The sequence below is a fragment of the Mus caroli genome, chromosome 1 (genome assembly GCF_900094665.2).
Source record: "Mus caroli chromosome 1, CAROLI_EIJ_v1.1, whole genome shotgun sequence".
Taxonomy (NCBI): Eukaryota; Metazoa; Chordata; class Mammalia; order Rodentia; family Muridae; genus Mus; species Mus caroli.
In genome coordinates, this window is record NC_034570.1 from 130,244,816 (window position 1) to 130,265,365 (window position 20,550).

A 20,550-nucleotide genomic window follows, 5' to 3' on the forward strand; every position below is an offset into this window, starting at 1 on the left:
AATCTTTTATCTTTAGCATTTTAAACCATCTCATACAAACCAACTACTTATAGTATAGATAGGTACATACACACAGAAAAAGTTGCTGGGGTGCTCAGAATAAGATTGTTGTTGTTGTTGTTTTTGTTGTTGTTTGTTATAAGTTTTTTTTCCTCCTTTGAGATTGCAATGAACATGGTCACACCACAAGCAAAGTCTGAAGTAGGACAGAAAACGCTCTGAAGGCTGGTTTGGTCGTCATTAAAAGTGATTGACATCTAACAACATGTACAAAACTATAACATGTAAATAAAAATGCAAACAAAATTTCCTTTTAAAGTATTTTAAAGAAAAAAATATGCAGGGATGGCCTGGGAAGTTTTTGGTTCGTTTTTCCTCCCCTGTTGCTAATTTGTGCTGTGGCTTTGGTGGGGTGGTGGTGGAGAGCACATGGCATGTGTGGGTGGCACTGTCCCCTGTGGTTGGGCAAGGCCTGCTTCTCTACTAGAAGGTGACCACGCTTAAATTCTGAAGAGGGAAATGGAGGGTGACTAGGTCACGGTGGCCTTGAGTTTAGCTTTTCCTTTTGCTGTCTCGTCATCGGCATCAGTCTTCTGCTTCTCAGTGTTGTCCACATCTTCTTCCTCATCATCTTCAGCTATCTGCTCGCCCATAGGAGCCTCAGCTTCTTCAAGCCTCTTTCTCAGTGTCACCTTCTTGTTCCTCCTCCTCTGCTTCCTCCTCACCTTCTTCCTCGTCTTTATCTACCTCATTGTCAGCCTCAAGCTCCCCGTTTTCCTCATTAGCATCCCCATTGGCAGGTGCATCTCTTCCACTCTCTGCCTTCTACACAACTTCCTTCTTCTCCTTCAAGACCTTGGTGGTGATCTCGGAGCTCGTGTCCACTGCCGAGTCTGACTTGGTGGGGCACACTTGTGGTCCAATGCAGCAAGTGAGGAAGAAGCCAAACTCGAGGATTCTGCCGAGAAAGCTGCCAGTTAGCTTCGAGCGCGACCTGGGAACAACACAAAAACAGCTTTTTCAGGGCTGCCAGTGGTTTTCTCCCCCACCTCTCTCTCACTCTCTCTCATATGTGTGTGTGTGTGTGTGTGTGTGTATGTGTATATGTATGTGTATATATGTATATATGTATGTATACATACATACATATATAATTTCTTTATATATACTGAAAACCCATAATTCACGGTGTCCAAGGGAAATGATAAACCTAGAGATAGTTTCTATAACTAATAACACACATAAACCAATAGGAAAATAAATAACAAAAAGAAAGAGAATAGTAAATTAAACAAAAAAGATTATTAATATGCAATTTAGAAAAAGCAGTATCCATAGTAAGTGCTGAAGCCTGAACATTTATGCCCCTCCAAAATTCATACATTAAAATCTTTAGTCCACAGTGATGGGTTTGGCTGGGACCTTTGGGGATGACAAGATGGTTGGACTGATGACATGGTTAAAGAGCCAAGTGGGTTCCTTTACCTACCTCTTCCACACAAGGCCACACAAAGGATGTGCCATGTGTGAACCAGAAAACAAGTGGTTTCTGATCAGAGACTAATTTTGTTGCTATTTTTATCCCCAACTCTCTGCCTTCTTAAAATATGGGAAAGAAATGTCAGTTGTTAAGAAGATAGGTAGTTGATAGCTTTTTTCGATAGAAGCTGAATGTACTGTGTTCTGCTTTGCTTTCTATTGCTGTGAAAAACACCACAGCTGAGGGTAACTTGTGAAGGAAAGGGTTTATTTCATCTTTCAGTACCAGGTAATAGTTTATCACTGAGGGACACGAAGACAGGAACTCCAAGCAGGAACCTGAAGGCAGGAACTAAAACAGAAAGGCATGCTTCTTACTGCTTGCTTTTGATGGCTGGCTTAGCCTGTTTTATTATACAACCCAGGAGTGGCAAACCCCACAGTGAGCTAGATCCCACATCTAGAGATTGATCAAGAGAATGTCCTCACAGACATGGCCATAGGTTATTAGAAGTATTTTCTCAATTGAAGTTCCCTCTTCCCAAATGATCCTGCCTGTGTCAACTTGACAAGCATCATCACCGTCATCTAACCAGAACAGATTATGACAGTGGATATACACAATAAAAATGTATAATTTCTCTCATAATAAAAAATATTGTCAATTAAAAACCCACAAGGTTCCATTTTTCACATATCAGAAGTGTGAAAGCAAAGGCTGATGCCTCCTATCCTGGAGGGAACCTGAGGCGTCCTCTTAGGGCTGTTTCCACACAAGATGATGTGCTGGCTCAGCAATTCCACTTCCAGAAATTTAGACTTTGGGTCTACTTTTGTAATTGTTCTGGAATACATAAGCATATTTAATGTAGAAAGTATTAGGAACATTCAAAAATGGTAGAAACGACCAGTGCCTTCATAACTAGGAGCCTGGCTAACATATAGAATATGCATAGAACAGAACAGAACAGTCACAGAGATGAAGTCGTCTTTAAAACAAGATAACATGGCATGTATAGAATGTAGAGCCTTCAGAGTCTTCCAAATCAAGTCAGGGTTTTATTGTTTATTTGTTTTAAAATAATTCATACTCCTGAGTGAAGCTTTTCCTTAGGTCTTATGATTATAGTTTAATAATGTCTACAATGCTTCATCATGTTGTTTGCTGGGATGAATTATATTTCTTCATCCATTGCCATTTCTCAATGATTTTTAATATACCAGGACTCCACAAACTACCGTGTCACACACTGATTCTAATCCTCCGTTCAGAGAGTAGATTCCTACTGGAATGCGGCAGCGTCCATCATCTGTTTGCGCACTGCCCATAGCTGCTTTTCTGTACCGCAACAGCTCATTAGCTGTGACAGAAGCTACATAGCCAACATTGGCAATATTTATTACCTGGCCTTTTATGGGAAAAGTTTATAAGCCTAATACATAGAAGAAAATTTATTAAACTGATATATTAAATGTGTGCAATTTTTCGGCTTAATCTTCATATAGTGCATATTTTCTATTTTCTTAGTCTTTCTAAGTATGAAAAATAATATCCACTCTAAATAATGACAATGCCATCTTTTTATTCAAAATTTTTAATTATTTATATCTTCTGATTGTATTGGGTAGATTTTTCCAGGGAGCTATCAAATAATTGGTATGGCAGTCAATATCCCGACTCTAATAGGATTGCTTCTAAAATATCACTGCAAACTGTGATCTTAATTTCATTCTTAAATGTGTACTTTTTATCATGTTAAGGAGACATTAATTAACTGTTCTCTTACTGCAGTTTTGTATCAGTCAAGAGTCACCAGGGCCAAGAAGTGGGAGTGGATGGGTGGGGGAGTGAGTGAGGGAGCGTGTGGGGGACTTTTGAGATAGCATTGGAAATGTAAATGAAATAAATACCCAATTTTTTTTTTTTAAAAAAAAGAGTGATCACTAGTCTTGCTTAAAGAACATTGGCTATCATCTTTTTAAAACATTCTAATCTTGACCCACAGAACATTAGCAAATCACCTAATGTGGTCATTGCAGCGACTCAGCCCATATCCCTTTCAGGGAAGACTTGCGGGTCAGGCCAGAGAGAGGAAATGCAGTCACACCCATTCTCTACCTCTTTCAGGCACTGCCTTGGTTACAGAGCAGAGCTGCCTGAGCTACAGAGAGAAAGCTATGGAGCTGATGATTGGCGATAGTGCACACGTCTCAACAGACTGGCTATAAAGCTTAGAAAAGCTTGCTTTGAGTTCTCCATCTATCCAAGTTTACTTCCTCCTTCCATTCACAGATAATTGACCCTTAATAAATATCTCACACCTTCAAATCTTATGTCATATAGTACCAGAGAACCTCATCCCCTACTTTTTTCCACACCATATTTGATATTTACTTAAATATATATGTATATATGGTAATTTGTTTCTTAATAATATTAACTCATAGTCAGGCGGTGGTGGTGGCACATGCCTTTAATACCAGCATTTGGGAGGCAGAGGCAGGCGGATTTCTGAGTTTGAGGCCTGGTCTACAAAGTGAGTTCCAGGACAGCCAGGGCTATACAGAAAAACCCTGTCTCAAAAACAAAACAAAACAAAAATATTAACTCATTTAATCCTGACAAAAGCCATATGCAATGGGTATTATTTATGAAATCACATTACTACAAACAATAATATAATTTTATTTTATATCATTTATATCATATATATTATATAATATTAACAGTACATATTTCCTATGATTATTTGATGAATAAAAGAGCTTAAATCAATTAGAACACTTGGTATGCTTGGCTTACAAAGTAAATACTTCTAAAATGATAGCAAAAATTATTATGTATCATAAATTTTTAAATATAAAAATTCACTAAAGTAGTAGAATTTGGGGGCCATCAAAATGCATATTGAATTTCAAAGATGAAAAATATTGTTAATATTTCCACACTTATCATATATCACAGCAATTCTTAAGCTCTTAGTAGTTCTATTGATTTTTTTGTTTGTTTTATTTAAAAAAATACTAACCTGATTTTGTTCTAGCCAAAGACAGCTTTGTTGGTTTCAATGCAAAAGATCCTTATTAAGTGGAGTGAAGCATGAGCAAAATATTGCAAGTACAGATGTTGCTTACAGGGCTATCTATTAAAACAAATAAATATCTAATAACAGAGAATTTGTAGACTCAGTTGTGGTCCTTTTCCACCTAAGGAACTATCCTGTAGCCATCAATATGTGTCCATTAGAGTTTTAATGATCATAGAGGACTGCTGACAAGGCACGAACTTGAAGCAATGCATGATTCAGCATTGAGATGCACTTGCTTACAAGAAGAGATGAACCTGAGGTTGGCTGAGTATCATCATTTTGAATAGTTATTAGAATATGAAATTGAAAATATGGTTTCAACCCTGCAAGACATTATAAGGATTTTAAAAAACAATCCTGCATTTCATTAGTGAGACTTTCCGAGTGAAGACGCTGAAGGCAATTTTAAGCCACTTGCCATATATTTGATTTTAAATTTAAAAAGCTATTGCAAGTCATTACGGCTAGTTTTCTAGACATTGCTAATTCAGTCATGCATAGTATAATTTGAGACTCTGAACTTTACATTATAGGATTCACATGGACTTCAGGATAAATGCTTAGTAAAGCAATCACCAAGTTATTAAAAATATATTCATAACATAGAAGAGGTTTAAGATTTGTATTTGAATTGTACTGGAAGCATTTACTTCCTATTCTGGACCTAAAATTTATTTTAATCCAGCTTCATGCCCAAATATATTTCATATTTCTGTCAGTTCCTAATTTTTAAAATATAAGCCTACTATTTTATTTCCTTATAAGATAAAATACATGTACCGGTGGGTTTAAAAATATATACATAATTTGCCATTAATGCCATTAACTATGTTTTATTCTTGAAGATCTCTGATAAAGAGGTATAATTAACATAATTCTAAAACCCATCAGTCACCCATCCATGAGTTAGTTTCCCTGGGTAATTAGCTGACTGAACATTTCCTTTCTGGGGCATTTCCATTTCCTAACACTTCTTGATTTTTTTCCCCTTCTGTATGATGGTCACATTGAGTGACCCTTATCCCTCAGAAGTGCTTACAAGTATAGACAACAGAAGAGGGTTTTCACATTGAAATGCCCATGGAAAAAAAAAGCAACCATGCATATGCGTAGACCAGTGATCTACTCAGACTCAGTACTGCAGTGGAGTAGCTGCAGCTAGCAACTCAAGCGAGGGAACCAAGTTCAAACCATTTGTCAACCATCCTGACATCTGTAGTGGTTGGATGTGAGGTTAATTGGATTAATGAACACTTATTCTGTAACATGACTATGTTCTACTAAAAGAAGAAAAGGAAAAAGACATAGACAGAAAGGGAAGCAGTGGTAAGAGGGAAGGGAAGAGAACAGAAAGAAGGAGCGCGGGAAGGATGCAGAGGTGAGGGCTGCTTGCTAGTGCAGTCATAAAGTCCATCTTTATAAAGCCCTGAAATCAATTCGCTGAACATGACTGTGAGGTAGATCTTATTCCTCATTGTTCATCTTTCTATGTGCTATCTGCTTGTAGCAGTTAAACTGACATTCAGACGGGCTGATGTGGTCAAGACAACACAGCAGAGAAAGTAAGCCTGGAAACTCAGTTTTACCTCCCTGGTTTCCAAGCCAAGAAGCTCAAAGCTGTACTGTGTTAGCATGACACTCAGTCTCCCACAATGCATGCGCTGACTTCAGCTGTGAGCCTTGGCCCAGACTCCGTGGTTTGGTGACCTCTTTCTTGTTCTAATCAATTTTTTTAACATAGTACCATGTTTCCTCCATTTCCTTCACAGTTCTAAGAAAATAAAATGTGTGACTGAATGGTACCTGTCTTCAGAGACTGCTTATACCTGCAGTTTCAGTTTCACAAAGGGAAACACATTGCATGGTCTTGGTGACCTATAGATGTTGACTGAAGGTCTGCATGAATGAATGGATGGATGGAAGAGCAAACCTCACTGAAGCTAACTGTGTTTCTAATGTCAATTTTTCTATCACCTCTGCTTAGAGTAAAAATATGGTGTCTACACTTCTGATACTGACCTAATACCATTATGCCCACCCTGATTTCTGACTGTATCTTTGAGCCAGTGTTGGCATTTGGGGATGTGGTTATATCTGTCATACAGAAAAACCTTTTATCTTAGCTGGAAGAAAGCAGGCTGTCTCCAATGTCAAAGTAGATGCTCCAAAATAGTGTGGAAGAAAAGATCAGGAGACCTCCTTCTCTAGGACTGCACCTACATATAATTACCCTCCCATAATGCATGGAAACGTATTTACTCAATCTTATGAGAATACCATCTGCTTTATAAATCAAGAGAAAATGTCATTAGAAGGAAGATGTCTCACATAAAATATTTTAAACATGGGTTTTTTTTAATGAGTTAATGACCTGGCAAGTCATTTAATTTTAGTGAGGACACAGGCTGAGTGTAATCTATTTAGAGAAAACATGCCACCCACTTCTTTCTCTGAAGAAAAGGGCCACAAGGTGAGCTATCTTTTCCTCATTTATACTTTCAAGTTATTTATAAATATATAAGGTGCTGGAAACAATGGAACTTATTAAATATAGCATGATGTGCTAACTTTTGATCCTATCAGCACATGTACTATTTGAAAACAAAAGATTTTCAACATTCTCAAGCCCGCAGGAAACCCTAGGATGAGCTCTGCTTGCTATATGCATGTTATTAACTACCGTGTAGCTCACTCATGCCCTGTGATTCACAGCCGTGCTTAAGAATAAGCTGTTTTATCAGTTCAGTGACCCAGAAAGAGTATATATGTACAGCATGTACATGGAATATTTATGGTAGCGATTAATTATAGAGAATAGCACCTTCAAAGCATGCTAATGAAAATGTGCATAACATATTCCATTATTAACATTCCCGTGTGAAGTGGGCAGTCTGGAGAGACAGGAGCAATGGCAAGTGGGGAAGTTGGGTGGGACAAGGGATAAATCAGTTGCAGGAAAACGGGGAAGAATTATCATAAGCACTAAGCTATCATTCTAACACGAGAAATGAAGAGCAGTAACACCATATTTGTAATTGTAATGATATTCTTATAAATCAGGGATCAATTCAGAAAGCAGACTTTTATATTTTTAAATAAACAGAGACAGTATATCCACAACAGTAATGAAAAGGTTCACATTACACCTCTGTAGAATCTTAAATCCTCAAACACGGCTCCCTACACGAATCTGAGGCAGGAAATATTCCTACCTTTTCATTAGAACTATTGTGCTGGATTTCTTTGACCACCACATGGTGGTCCACTTGCTCCCTAGCTCTGAATGTCACTGGGAGGGCCTGACAATGGACCTTCCCCAGAATGAAAGAACCAAAACCTGCAGGCACACCTTAGGTTTCTGGTGAATGGAGCAATGATCACTGCCTATGGCTGGACCACTCCTGGGTTATTTAAGCTCTTTACAGACAGGACCTGATCTGTGTTCCCACTGCCCACGATGCTCCTGACTATTCCATTACACAGCACCCACTTCATAATTTTTCTCAAAGTCTGTCCTGTGCTTCAGAGAACAGACGAGTTGGGAGAATCATACTGGAAACAGAAAGGGGAAGTCTAGAAGCCTGGACATGTATCAATGTCACCCCCAAGTTTTAAACATGCATGGATTCCTTGGCATGGCATCAGATGTATGATTCAAGACTGGTGGAGTGCAGACCTTTAATGTGGATCCCAGGTGACTTCAGTGTGCGGCTGGGAATGGGAACGCTTGGTCTGATACCTCATATTTCTTTATTTGCAAGACTTCTGTTCCAAAAAATAGTGTAATAACTAACACCTTCTTGTTTTATATTTCTCAAAGTGTATATATATACATCATATATAGAGTCCATTTCATGTGAGTAATACATATTTAACAAATTCTATTCTTCAAAGATACATTCAACACATTGCCGCCAGTTGAGGGTTGTTCTGGCCAGCTCCATTTGCAGCTTGTCCTCAGTAACACTCAAGGAAAGAGAAATATCTACCTCTGCTCAACCCTTTTCTAGTTATTTGGTTCAGAGAAACGGAGATGGGAGGGTGGGGAGACTTTTCAAACTTAAGAAAACTTGCCTGGCTACTGATATGGTGTCCCAAAGCAGTGTCTCATGGACACAGCGGCAACAATTTTCTTTCAGTCCTGCTGTGTATTATTCCAGGAGGAAAGGGGGCTAGATGCAGCTCAGTGCATGCTGGCCAAGCTCAGATTTCTCATGGGGTTGAGACTTACCTGCCGCGGCCAGAAGCTGAGGTTCAAGCTGTTCAGGGCACTGAGTTTGTCAGTCACACCAGACACTCCTTTATTTCTATCTTATTGAACCAAAGAGGCAATTTGCACATTTGTCATGACAATATTTTCGGTGAATGACAGCCAGTCACTTTGCTCTAATAGGATTGATGCTTGTCATTCCACTTTAACTCACAAAACAAAACTAACTAGATATTTAAAAATCCTCATCAAGCTAACATAAAAATATTAGTCTTTGTTTCTGAGCTATTTTTCCCTATTTATAGCAAGTGGAGAGACTGCCAGTTTATGCTAGAAAAACTGCTCTATTGCATACCAAATATCTCAGCACTTTAAAACTCTGTGGCTTGGATATGAATGCAGTGGGTGAATTATATATTTCAGGTTGCAGTGAATAGCCTCTGTAATTTTTCTTTGCTTTATTAGAATACTGTTCCTGAATTTCTGTTTAAATGCATGATTACATGAGTGAGTTCAAGTCTCTGCATAATAACCAACTGCCACAAATAACCTAAAAAGTTATCTGAATATAAACCTGTCACTATTAGGTCATAATCTAATGATTATAGCATAGCAGGTATAATCTAGTTTAGACCTCATTAATGCAATGTCTAACTGCTACTAATATTTAAGATCTTATCATATGCACAATCATTTCAAAGTATTATAAAATATGAATCATTTCATTGCTTTTCTTTAAAGATCAGAAAGTATGTTTTAACTACTGTGATCATAAAACATATAAATCTACAACAGAAGAAAAAATTAAATATTTGGGATATTGAATATACAGGTAGTAAAAATGCATGTCTTCTGACAGTCAGAGGATAGAGCCAGTGTGACCGCTGTGTGGGGTAAATGCATCACAGACATATGCTGTCCAGGAAACACAGAGGGTGGACTGCTGTTCTGCTGAGGATTCAAAGGAAAGGGGATTTTTTTTTTATATTTTCTATTACATATTTGGAATTTTTGTTTTTGAAAAGAAGAAATAAACTGTAACTACGTTAACATGATTTTTAACAGAGATGCCAAAAAAATACATTGGAAAAAGGGCACCATCTTCAACAAATGACTTGAGAAACCTGCATACTGACATGCAGAATAACGCTAGAGCCTACACACCTACACCCTGCACGGAACTCTAAATGCATGCAAGTGGAGAGACTGCCAGTTTATGCTAGAATGTCACTGAGCTGATTAATGTATACAGTTAGAAATTTGTGATTTCACTGTGAACATTTGAGCACTTATTCTTTTTAAAGATTTATCACACTTACACTGTATATATAGTAAATATAAATAAATGTATATGGTGTGTGTATATATGTATATACATAGTGTATGTGTAATACAGGGATATGTAAATCAGTGTTTTATACAGACACACACACACACACACACACACACACACACACACACACACAAAGTACATGCATGCAGTACTTGAGAAAGCCAGAAGAGGGTATCTGATGCCCTGGAACTGGAGTTACAGATGGCTGTTTGCATTGGTATTGGTACTGGGAACTGAACCTGGGTCCTCTGGAAGAGCAGCAGTGTGCTTTTAGCCACAGAGCCATTTCTTCAGTTATGAAGAATGAACTATGAACCCTGAAGTGTTGCTGTGTCACCACCTTCTCTTCTCCACTGCTTTTGCCCACATTAAAAGAGAATGTATCAAAAGATGGCCTAGTCGGCTATCACTGGAAAGAGAGGCCCATTGGACATGCAAACTTTATATGCCCCAGTACAGGGGAACACCAGGGCCAAAAAGTGGGAATGCGTGGGTAGGGGAGGTGGGAGGGGGAGGGTATGGGGGACTTTTGGGATAGCATTGGAAATGTAATTGAGGAAAATACGTAATTAAAAAAATACTTTAAAAAGAGAGAGAGAGAATTTTGTTATTTAAGAAATGCTTATTTATGCCTTATATGTAGCAGGCATCAAATACATAACATAAAAAGATGCTTTCTCCACTTACAATGGTGTTAATAACCTGCGGCAAGTGACTGGTCTTTGTGCCTTACTGTAACTGTGAAATAAGTAGCCTATGTAGTGCTTCTCTTCTCATCCCGCATATGCTTTGTGGGAGTCAAAATAAATGATCCACAGACAGAAGAATTCTTTAAAATCCTGAGGTCCTTCATCTTTCAAAGGTTCTGAGGACAATTTGGGGAGTCACTTTGTTATCATTTCCTCAAAAGCCCTGACAAGTTGATCTAAGATGGGCAAAGGTGGAGTCACGTGTATTGGTCAGGCTAAACAATGGATATTTCAAATAGCATCAATCAGAGATTAGAGCTTCCCCTATTTACCTTACAAGCTATCTAATTAATATTCGTAGAACTTAGTTACCTAAAGCAGTAGTCTCTTCATGAGTTTGCAATCTGAAATAATTTGAACTTATTCAAGCTACTGGTTTACAATCAGGCCAATTTCTTTTCAGGAAATGTTCAGTTTGGAAACCCTTTGGAAGAAAAAAAAAATAGATTACCAGTCCTTAAAATAAGGTGAACATAAAAAAAGCATTTTTAAATTTGTATGCATTCTCTGAAATGGGAGGTGAAATTATCACTCATTGAATGCAACTCCTCCTGTCAGATAATAACAGAGGATAATGAGAATGACATTTACACAGCCCTACAGTGTTTTCCTAAACATGATGTGCAATTAACACAACTAACACACAAATCACAGAGAAGATGCACCCAATGGTCAAGGCACATCAATTAATATGTCCTGCAAAGATTCCAGGCAACTCTTGTATTTCCTGGCCAAAGTTAAAGCTACTCTTTTTTCTATGTGTGTATAGCAAAGACAAACTAGTTCCCATTCATGAAGCTGGTCAGGTCTTTTCAACTTGGAAGGAAGGGAAAGAAGAACAAAGGGCAGAAAAGAAGAAAAACACTAGATTTTTAACAGCCATTTGAAATGTTTGCTATAATTCAGAGTGTGTGGGTAAAGCCTACCTTATGTTTGCACCTATTTCCTGTCTCCATAGGCTGAATCGGCATCATTACACACTGCTCTATTTATTTCAACTAACAATATTATTTATGTGTGGGTAGATTTGTGTTTGCATCCTTATGCACTATTAGCAGAAAAAATGAGGCGAGAGAAACAATGTGTTGTTTTGTGTGTGTATGTGTGTGTGTGTGTGTGTGAGTGTGTGTAATAAAAGAGCAAAACCTCACCAGACTATGGAATTATCAAAACCAGGTGTGATTATTCAGGAAAACAGAGAACTGCTTATGCTTTATTTTGTTTTGACAATATTGAACTTTTCTCTCTTTTTTTTTAATGTTAAACAAAACAGACTTTGATGAAGAGCAATACAGAGAAAATCATGATTTACCTGAACCAAGACTGTTAGATGGGCTAGGGAGATAGCTCTGTGAATAGAGGCTTTCACACAAGCATGAGGACCTGAGTTTAGATCTCAGGATCTACTTAAAACCTTTGGCATGGTTGCACATGCTTGTCTGGGGAGGTAGAGACAGGAAGTTTCCTGGGCTCACTACAGCCCCAGGTCTTAATAAGCCAGGTGAATGGCAGATGGCTCTTGAAGAATGCTGAGATGGACCCACAGGGTTCTGTGCACACTCTTTCCTTCTCACCTCACTGAATTCCCAGCAGCCTTTGAGTCACAGTTTCTCTATACCGGATAAAAAGAACTGGAATGCAAGGCCCTGCTTAATACCCTTCTGTGGTGTTCTGCTCACCACTTAAAATGGCAAACAGTTCAGGTTACTCATCTTCCTAGTACAGGAAGTTCCCTCTGTCTGCCCCTTCCCTTTATCCCACCACACCTGCTGCATGGAATCGTTACTAGATCCATGAACTCATAATACCTCCAGCATACAAGACAGGTGAGTGGCAGAGACGGGAGAGCTTGAGAGTAGTAAATGACTGCAGAAGTATATGAAGTGCTCAGTCATAACTTGTATCTAAGATGCATACTTTAAGACTTGAGAAATAATCTGACAAAATTTGAAAGAACTGATAAATTACTGAAATAAATCAATAAAAAGGTGGGTTATATTCCCATACTACTTCACTGAAGATAGAATGGGCTATGTATTAAAAATCTGAAACAATCTCTCGGTCATAGAAACAACCACAGTTGGGTGGAAAGTTTCATCAAATTGCTGTTTATTTTTCCCTATAAAAAACTCAAGTATGTTGTTAGACTTGTGAAGCATCTAGTCTAGAAAGACCAAACTATTATACTTTCTGGGCTCTAGGAAAAAGACACTTAGACTCTCTGGCACCAGTGACCAGATTAAGGATGAAATGTTATAAAAACCAAAAATGTCTCCCGAGGAAATCACCCAGAATGCTACATGCAAGTATGGTTTGTGGTAATGTGCTGCATGAGCAGACCCAGGTATTGATACAGAAGCTGAGAAAGAACAGCTAAAGGGTCTACTGATTGGGAAAGGATCCCCCTCCAAAAGAAAATAGTCAAGAGATAATTCGAGACCTTTAGCCACCTTGTTCAATCCTTCTTGAAGACAAAGCAAATCTCTCCCTCTCCCCCTCCCTCTCCCTCTCTGTTTCCCCCTCCCCCTCCCCTGTCCCTGTCCCTCTTCCCCCTCTTTCCATCCCTCTCTTTCCATCCCTCCCTCCCATACCCTCTCCTTTTCTCTCTCTTTCTCTCAACAAAACTGTAATATCCTGGCAAGATTACATTTCTTGATCTAGTCACAAGGCTATTATTTGCTCCACAAAAATTCATTGACCTGTATATTTATATTCGAACACTTTTATATGTCTGTACTCTGTTTAAATTATTATTGGGAATCTTTAAGGTGTGCTTGCTCCTTTATTCTATTTGAACGGTTTCCTTCTAACACATGGCTAAGGGCTCCAGGTTTAGGAAGGCAGGCTGGGGACATGCTGTAACCTCTGTGCGCTTAGAGGCTACCATCAAAGTCTAAAAATGTTTTTCAAGGAGTGAAGACAGAAGAGGCATGGGAAAGAGGTAGGGGGGCCAGAAAAGTTCATGTCTGTAGAGGAAAAAAGTCAAGAAAAGTTTTCTCCTAAACCCATAGCATTATTCTTTCCAGAGGGGTCCTGAAGAGCACTAGCACACACAGAGGCAGCTTCTGCAAAAAGAAGACGTTGATCGACCGATGATAAGTGAATTCACTGTGGTTTTGGGCTGTGGTGAGATCCAAGCCCCTGTTGCTTTTGCTGTAGCTTAGATGGCTTTGCTTCCACCCGTCCTCAGCATTCAGAAGAATAAGAAGCTGAAGATTTTAGTTCTCAATGTGAAAAACAAAACTTGCCTTTTTTTTTTCTTGCAGGATTCTTTAAGATATTTTGGAACCTAAAGGAGAAGCAGAGAAGAGCCAAGGATAACAAACCATTGGTCACCGAGGACATTAATTAAAAGATAAAGCAGCTCCATCCAGTGGTAAAGAACACTAACGCATTCCACCTCAGGAAAGTGCTTCTTTCTATAACAGCAAGGAAGGCTTCTCTGGGCCTGGAAAAATTCTATCTTCTAGAGCCAGCTCTCCTGTTTGTGGAAGCAGCATGCCAAGAAAACAGAATGATACAACTTCTGAAGGAATTCACAACAAACACATACCATCAATCTTAATATATGTATATGTATTAATATCAATATTAATATATGTGTGTATACACACATACATATATATACATATATATACACATATATACATACATATATACATACATACATATATACACATACATATATACACATACATATATACACATACACACATATATACATATACACATATACACATATACATATATACACATATATATACATATATACATATATACACATATATACACATATATACATGTATATACATATATATGAACACAAAATATGGACTCTAATCACTTAATAAAAACTGTCAATGTAAACATGGTATGGGAAGAAAACATATTTATAGAACACAAGGAAAAAGTACAGGTATGTAATTAGAATGTTCACATTGGCAAACAATAATAACAAAGAGCAAAAAGAGCAATGTTACACGAAAACAACTGAAGAACATAACAGAAAGTAATGGGCTTGGAAGAAAAAAAGGAAAAATTCTAGGTGACAACGAATCTAAGTGCAGAACTGAGAAAATCAGACAACAGACAGACACAAACTGGGCTGCAGGGACTGGGGACAGTTGCATCAAGAAACACAATTTCACAATAATAGAGCTAGGTTCACATTCCATGCACAGATAGAGAAAGAAAGATTTTTTGCACATGTGCACAGCAATCAGAACACAGGCTCTATAAACAATGAGGCTTTTGAGAAAGCTATCTTGTCAGTGAGCAGCTTGAAAAGTATCCTTTACTTGCTTGTGTGTGTATGGAGGAAATTTGTCTTCACCTACAATTCTATCTTAGAGGAATAACAGGTTAAAGGCATGGGACAAAATGAAATTAGAATTTTTGATATTTGGTGACACGCTCTTTGTGCCAAGAGATTATCTAAAAACTGTCCAAATCCCAGTCTCACTACATTGGGGGCACCCATGCAGAAGCAAGTCTAAAATTGTTTTATATTAGTCCTTCTACAAACAGAAGCTGAGAACTGTTATAGCAAAGGTACAATGTTCTGAAGATGACCTCACAACAACAACAACAATAAAAATAGAAAACAGATGAAAATGATTTGAGCATAAGTCAGAACCAGAAGATACAATAAAAAGTGTGGGAATCTGAAGAGACTAAGATAAATCCATCACAAAATAATTTTCTTTAACTAGAAAAGGATATAGAAACCACAGACTCTTACATCCATAAAATGTGAAAAATTAAACCAAATATAAAATCTAAAAATAAAAAATACAGTGAAATATAAAAATCTCCAATTGAAACATAAGCCAGAATAGATTGGGTAATCAAAACACAAGACATAGTTAAAAAGATAATTAGTAAAGTGGAAGTTAGACCTCAGAAAAGTACCTGAATAGAACAAAGAAATATACAGAGATGGAGAACAAGAGACAACAGTGTCAGACATTGAGGCAGAATATGGCTATCTAATGTGTACTCAAGAGGAGATTCAGAAAAAGAACACAGAGAAAGAGGAAGACCAACAAGAAGATATCCTGACTATGGATTTTTTTTAATGAATAAAGTTTTCTAAAGAGCCAGCATTAAAAAGAGATAAATGAAAGGAAATTCATATCTTAACCAATTTTACATAAACCCTAGGACATCAGAAGCAAGGACAATCTTAAAATCAATTAAGGCAAAGAATAGAGATCCATAAAAATCAGTGAAGAAAGTAAAGTGGCTCCAAGACCATGAAGTGATATATTTATGCTCAAGAGAAAACAAGGAGACCTTTCTATGCCTTCAATGATTGAATTTGGGCCCAAAAGATTCTCTCTGAAAGATTTTCTAAACAGCCTGTTTTAGAGAAAGAATAATGAGCTAAATGGGGTGAGGGACATTTTCAAGAAGCAACTGAAAGCAAACAAATAAAATATGAGCAAAAGATGTGATGGTTTTATTAAGGACAACCCCACTGGTTCATATACTTGAACATTTGATCCCCAAGTGACCATACTGTTTGTGAAGGCATAGGAGATGTGGCCCTGTTGGAGGAAGTGTGTCTCTAGGGAGGAACTTTGAGGTTTTCAAAGCCTATGCGATTTCTGGTTCTCTCTCGCTCGTGCTCTCTCTCTCTCTCTCTCTCTCTCTGTTGTTCTTCCTTCTTCACTCTCCTTCCCTTCCCTTCCCCTCTCTCTTCCACCTCTTTATTGTTGCTTTTAGATGTAAGCTTTAAGCTACTGCTCCAGTGACTCCCCTTGACCACGATGATCTTGGATTGTAAAGCTCTGGAATTGTAAAACCAAATAATGTGCTTTGCTTTCTTTTGTTTTGTTTTATGAATTGCCTTGGCCATGTTATTTCTTCCCAACAGTAGAAAAGAAACTACAACAAAGAAGTAATTATCAATAGCATTTAAGTTTAACCCCATTGTTCAGATTTAAGCCCTTCAAGGCCATGCTATTTGCACAAATGCTATTGGCACTAATTCAATTGTGAGTTCTATGTCAACTGTGCATGTTAAAGGCATAAATATGGAATCTGTCAAACTAAGGAGAGAAGAGAGGAATAAGATAACTCAACCTGATATCAGAAAATACAGACAGGAAAATTAGTTAAAGCCTTCAGAAATTAACACTAAAATTTATGTTGAAGTCGTTGTGAATATTTTTATCATTAAAGTGTGACCCTCTGTGCCTTCAGGGATCACTGGCTGATATGGGTCCATGAGGGCAAAGAAAGAAGAAAGGATGGATGGGAGAGGGGAGGATGCCCTGTGAGTACACATGGTAAATGACATTAGGACCATCTACAGGGAAGCAGAACAACTTTACTTAGGGTGATCAAGGCTTATATAGTTTTGGGAGAATGGGGATGGGGCTTAGAAAAGGTCATTGGTTGAAGGCGAGATGCTTCATTAGAATGGGAAAGCATTTCAGCATCTCAGGTGCTAGCTGAAGGTGGTCTTAGCTGGAGAAAGGAAGTTGAACCTAACTAAGGCTACATGACATTCTGCAAGTAGAGGTGGGGGAGGGGTCATAGAAGGGGGAACCCTGCCAGTGACGGGAGTCCTCCATATTGTGCCTAGTTTAATATGCTATCAGATCAATGGTAAACTTGGACCTTAATTAGCAGGGCAATAGAAAGTTACCTATACTGGGAATCAATCATAATCACATTTTATACACACACACACACAAATGAAACACATAAATAAATAAATAAATAAATAAGGAAATTTGCCCAAAAGGAAAAAAATATATTTCAGAAACATGGAAGACTAATATAAAGGCACAAATATCTAAGAATTTCAGAAACAGGGGGACAGGTAATAAAATAAAGATTCTCATTCTAACTCCAGTCTTTGCCTGACTGTTTCATGGCAATTGAACCTATCATCCTTGTGGTTCGGGAGACTGAGGTGTGTGGACAGGTTGAACCCAGCGGCTAGAGGTCATCCCAGGCAATGGTGAGACTCTGACCTGAGAGAGGTAGGCACCTCCAATGCATTTTGTTTTAAAGTGTATCCTGTGGAGTTAGAGTCCAGCTTCCATTTAAGTATTATATAAGCAGGTTCTTGTGCTATTGGATTGTTAAAAACTCACACCAAGAGTCACACATGATGGCACTTTTTATTGCAAGGTTCTCTTAGGGTGTTTAACATTTATGACATGCATCAGAAGGCATTTAACACTTACAACATGCATTTATAAATGTTTCTCCTTTTTATAATTAATAATTACCCCCCCCCACACACACACTTCTGGAAATACCCACTAAAAATTAGGCTAGAAATAGCCTTCCTCTATCTTCTAACATGCACAATGATATTGTTGGGAGATTGTATTGTTCGACAAGGGTAGCGTGTTCCACGTTCCTGAGATACAGGGAGTAAAAGGAGCTCGGGCTTCTTGGGGTCATCAGGAACACTTGGGAGGCTAGCAGTAAGTAACCCAGTGATCATACGAAGCTAGGAGGTGAGACATTTGTGCTGTTGGGTATAATGTTGATACCTTTGGTTTACAACAGCAGCCGATAACAATGACCAGGGTGAAGAATGAGGAGGGTCTCTCATGCTTCCTTGTAGTTCAGATATTGTTAACTCATAAAGAGCCATGGAGTTATAAAATGAAAGCCAGGCATGGCCGTACAGGCTCATAATAACAGTGTTAGCAAGTTTGAGGCCGTTTGAGGCCATTTGAGGCCATTCTGTCCTATATAGCGTGTTCCAATCCAGCCAAGATTACACAGCAAGATCCTATCTTAAAAGATCTAAAAAAGGGAAAGAAATCATAAAACAAAATTCTGTTCCACTCTTCTAAAGGAGAGTAAAATTTACAGGCACAGGCGCGCGCGCGCGCACACACACACACACACACTTCTAAGAGGTAATAAAATTTGTAAATCAATGGAACTGAAAATTTAAATGTTTTATATTTTCTTTATTATATTTATATACATACATATATATAGTTCTTATTATATATATACATATATATATATATATAGTCAAGTTGAGTCCTCTACATAATTGTGCACACCTGTGAGATACAGAGAGAAAAACAGACCATAAGGGCTCAAAGGTGTCACTTGGGCTAATGTGACAAGCATCTTGCTCTGAAAGAGTTCACCTGCAGTTACAGTAGCTGAGCCAATTAAGCAGGTGGCACTGTAGCCCCCAACACACCGCCCATGCCCATCTCGCTGCAGTGTGCTGGAGAGGCAGGAAGAGGGTTGTGCTGATTAAAGCAGACAAAAGAAGGAATCGGGAAGTGCTCAGAAGTGCTCCAAGGAAGCTTTTAAGGTTCAATTTACCTCTATTTTCAAAGTGGTTCCCAGAACTATAGACCATATTCATTAATTTTAGTACAAAAGATTCTTTTTTTTTAACTCTGTATAAGGTGATCCTAAATTAATTAATCTCACACTTTACCTTTTAATCTGTGTGACATAGTAAGAAAATGTCAGTTATTTCTTTAGGGTATGTTAATTATTTATAATTCTAGAACAAAATCACAGTGGTACGTTATTTTTCTGAAGTAATAGCAAGTAAGCTTTTCAAGTTTATTTCCACAAATTACTTAAAAATTGAAAGCAAAAGTGCATTATATTTACTTTTTGGTGAACAACAGTTTGATTCATTTTTATTGTGAAACTAACTCTAAAATCTAAATTACCCATGTACTCAAAATAAGCCTTTGCTCTTTTTAAAATGTCTTTCCATTTTTTAACGTTATCTTCACCTTGAGTTGTGCTCCCCTCTGTGGGTATCTTGCATCCCATATGCCCAAATCCAGTAACATTCTGAAGGGCGAGGCTTGCTTGCCAAAGCAAGTGAAAAAGAATGTGGGCTACTAAACCTACTTTCCTGATAGCTGTTATTGATTGCCATATTGTATCTCTTTCTGGGGAAACTTTTAATTGTCTTCTTAGAGTGTAGTGTGAATGACAGAGAAACCATAGCCTAGACACACTTTGTGGAACTGAAGTGCAAAGAAAAGACCCATGACCACAGACTTCACTCAAATGCTAGTCAGCCATCTTGCACGTAGTATTGCTTGTTTGCAAAACACCCACAGGGAGCTATGAGTGACTTGTGCAGAAATTATCAGGATCACACAACTCAGTGCCAGCTTAGCAGACTAGCTAGCCCCCATCACTGTAAATAGTATCGGCCTCCAGTAATTTGTACCATCTCCTTGGTTATAATCCCTTGTGTTGAAATGAATGTGTGCTCCCATAATGATTATTTTATTTAAAATATTTAAACATGTGTATCTGTATCCTATGCTCTTTGGTCTCAAAACATCAAAAAACATGTTTTTAAAATATTCATTGGTTTTGCTAATTTGAGGACCTTCAAACCCGTTTTTTAATTCCCTCTGCTGATCTTGACATTCAGTGTGCACTTCAAATCAGTAGCATATGATAGTTAATTGGTAGATAATGTTTGATGAATGTCTGACATGGTGAGATTATATAAAAGCCTGAGGAGTATACACTATATGTGATTCTGACATAAAAGATTTAGCAGTATAGACAGCTTTTAATTTTTTAGTATGTAAATTGCAAGTGCAGACGTTTATAGTTGCTGTTTATTTGTATGTGTGTGTCTGTGCATAGTCATATGTGTATGGTGTGTGTGTGTGTGTGTGTGTGTGTGTGTGTGTGTGTGAGAGAGAGAGA

General features: G+C 37.9%; 1 pseudogene; it reads right to left on the minus strand.

Annotated features, from left to right (window-relative positions):
• Window positions 1–530: 530 nt before the first annotated feature.
• Window positions 531–20,550, minus strand: part of LOC110296111 — a 107,132-nt pseudogene continuing 87,112 nt past the window's right edge.